Raw genomic sequence first — 3,955 nt, forward strand, 5'->3', positions numbered from 1 at the left:
TTCGTGTAGTGCTATCTGTTGACACTTATTTTCACCGTACGAAGATCAGGGGCGTCTGTACTATTAGTTTGGATTCTTGGAAATGAAACGTCAGTATTTTACGTCTCGATTATCCCACGAGACAGATTCCACAGGGCGCAATACGCATAACAGCGGTGAACCATATAAGGGAAATATTACGAACATCGCAGGCATACGTCATATGTTGGAAATATTACGAACATCGCAGGCATACGTCATATGTTGGAAATGTTACAAACATCGCAGGCATACGTCATATGTTGGAAATGTTACGGACATCGCAGGCATACGTCATATGTTGGAAATGTTACGAACATCGCAGGCATACGTCATATGTTGGAAATGTTACAAACATCGCAGGCATACGTCATATGTTGGAAATATTACGAACATCGCAGGCATACGTCATATGTTGGAAATGTTACGGACATCGCAGGCATACGTCATATGTTGGAAATGTTACGAACATCGCAGGCATACGTCATATGTTGGAAATGTTACAAACATCGCAGGCATACGTCATATGTTGGAAATATTACGAACATCGCAGGCATACGTCATATGTTGGAAATGTTACGAACATCGCAGGCATACGTCATATGTTGGAAATATTACGAACATCGCAGGCATACGTCATATGTTGGAAATGTTACAAACATCGCAGGCATACGTCATATGTTGGAAATGTTACGAACATCGCAGGCATACGTCTGATATTTTGGAAATGTTACAAACATCGCAGGCATACGTCATATGTTGGAAATGTTACAAACATCGCAGGCATACGTCATATTCAACACATTACATATATCGTAGGCACACGTCCTATGCAGCAAATATTACGTCATATATAAGAAATATTACATCGTAGGCATACGTCATATATAGAAAATATTACGTACATCGCAGGCATACGTCATCTACAACAAATAATACGTATATTGCAGGCATACGAGTGGGCAATTATGTTCCACGTAGCGGGTACAAATCTCATGTTGCCCGCTGAGAAATTATGCGGAACATATCTCCGATAACTTGCTAATGAACCGATGTGTATTCGAATGCATTAATCAAAGGGAAGTAACTCGGGTCGTCTGCGTCGTCTGAGCTTTGCTGACTTGGTGAAACTGCGGACATACATTCCGGACCCGTGTGAATGTCGGTAAGATAAATTCTTGAAGTTTAAACGGAATACCTCAGTAATGAACACATTCGTCTAGGAGGGCATGGGTGGCCCAGCCGCCCTCATTTATTCTGCAGAGATATATTTCCCAAAGGGGCACCCAGAAACCTATGAGTGTGGGTTCGAATCCCAGATTCGCGCTGATTGTTGTTCTAGATTTGTCAGCACCATACCCGTGCTCGTGGGTTTCACCGAAGAGGTGAGACTTAGACCTGTATCACTTCGGGCTTTCCTCCCACATTAAGCTGACACGCCGTGATTTGAGTGAGTATGGTTTTACGCCGCTTTTAGCAAAATTCCAGCAATATCACGGCGGGGGACACCAGAAATGGGCTTCACACATTGTACCCATGTCCGGAATCGAACCCAGGTCTTCGGCGTGACGAGCGAACGCTTTAACCACTAGGCTACCCAACCGCCCCTCGCCGTGATGTAACCGAAGTACTGTAAAAAGCGGCGTTAAATCCTGGCAGCTACTTAACAATTCGCCCCTACGATATGGGGTACCATAGCATGATAAGAAATAAAAGGAAACCGCGGCTAAAAAGCTTTAAACAAAGTTGAGACATCACATCTTGGCCACACATCCCCGGATGATGATCGGTCTCGCACAATGTGTGACCTGGCTGATTGTGGGCTTCATTCTGTAAGCCTGGTCTTGAGTTGACTTGATACAGGTCGTAAAACAACATTCACTCGCTCGCTCACTCATAAAACAAAGACACTGATTTCTATAGCTATATTTCAAATTTACATATTGAGTGCAGTTGTTACAAACGGGTAAAGCGTTGTTGGACTACATTGCATTTCTCCCGCAACGTCATTACAAGACAGGCGAGCCTTAAGCTTGTCCGCGGCAGAATAAGCACAGACATAACCCAAGACATCAATCGCGCACTGTGGTTTCAGGGAAATACGATGTGGTGGTGAGAGAAGCGCACATAAAATCCTGCCCTTGTACAACTAATTGCGTCGCTGTTCATGTCTTAAAGGTGACAATAATTATATGTAAAATATACAAAGTAAACAACTGAGGATGAAAATTGATGAGTAGTCCGTCGGTATCCCTACACACGTTCTTTTTAAAAACTTTGAATTAACTTTGGTCATGAACATAGACAGCCAGGGACTGTTTCATGCAACTTGTGCGTGAATTTGAGTTCTCAGTTTCACTAGTACGAGAGAATGCGCAGGGGGTAGCATCTTCACGAGGCAAATGCGTCCACTGGCTTTTTTTATCAAAGTCTTGTTTCTATCCTTGCCACACCGGGTCCACTTTTCTGGGCTAACTATGATTGGACTCTCGCACAAATCGATAGTCAAATAAGAGAACGTTTCACAAAATCAACATCCGAGACTGGTACACCTTCGTATGAAAGTGATTTACCGCTGCCTGTCTTTGTTGACACGTCATTCTCATCGAAGACAACGATTGCCTATGTTTTTTTGTGTCAGGGATGAAGTCGCGAATGATTTCGTTGTCTGATCGACTAGGTCGTTGCTTATGGTAGTCGCCATCTTTGTGAAGCAATACGAGATAAGAACAGCGATCTGATTGGATATCGCGTTTCCATTACAAGGGGCACAACTCGTGAGTCGAGCCAAGAAAAGTGGTCTTGTTGTGGCAAGGGTAGAAACTAGGCTTTGATACAGGCTAGTGGACACGCTTGCCTCCGGAAAACGAGGGGGTAGATACTGACAGGTAAGGTGCCTGAAAGAAGAGTGAGGTACACGTCACTCGGGGTGCACCAGTTGTGTATGTTTAAGTGAACGCGGTAGACGGGACATCCTGACGGAGGGGTTATCAATTGTTCTGGTACTATACATATATTGTAAACTCGTTAATTCGAACTCCATTTTCTCGAAATAACGTTTAGATTAGTGATCACTTCAGAACCACGACAGGGACTATGGTCTTGAATCGGCGCTCCGTTTGTCTCGCACAACGGTTAACTAGAATACTCCACGTGTCAATCATCAGCTAATTAGACGTCTATTCGAATGTCCCCTGGACTTCGAGTTAACGAGCTTTCATTGTATTTGCGTAGCATTGTGGTCGTAGTCATAACCATCAGTCGAAGAGAATTTTGATGCAGAGCCGGACACAGATACCTCGAAACCCCGTTAATCCGGACGGTACCATACACAGAAAGTGTTTCCTTCCTTGTGTAGAAGTTTATATAGATGTTCTCAATAGACAGTGAAAGATTTCACCAGTCTTTGGGCGTGCGACAGTCCACATTCCGGTCGGCGAGATCTTCCACGAGACTGTTGCAAATCACGTGACGCAGGACAAAATGGCCTCCATTCTGTAGCAGCCGCGGGATGGCCCGGCTAGTGACACTGCAAACTGTCTGCACTGTGCTGACTCCTATTCTGTCAGTAACCAGATGGTAATCGGGCGATGTAGACTTCTTTGTACACTTGACGTCATGTCAGCATGAACGTAACAGTAGCCATTTTGTCCATTAGACACGTGATCCTTTGTCACGTGATCACCGAAAGGAGCAGAAAATTCAGTATTTTGAAACCTGTCTAATAGCGTTAGGTTCATTAGGTATCAAACTGTCTGTGCAAAACGTTTGGTTCTTGGGTTATTAAAATATAATTATGAAAAGCTATTTGCTGTCTCTCCTCAAATGACAGTTGTCTCTCGTTTGAATGTATCTAGCGCAGTATATCTGCATGACTCATTCACGAAGTCTTCCAGATCAGGTTGTAACACGCTTTCAACCTTCTATCTCTTTTTGC

Source organism: Haliotis rufescens, unplaced genomic scaffold (genome assembly GCF_023055435.1).
Source record: "Haliotis rufescens isolate VD_foot unplaced genomic scaffold, xgHalRufe1.0.p SCAF_17, whole genome shotgun sequence".
Lineage (NCBI taxonomy): Eukaryota > Metazoa > Mollusca > Gastropoda > Lepetellida > Haliotidae > Haliotis > Haliotis rufescens.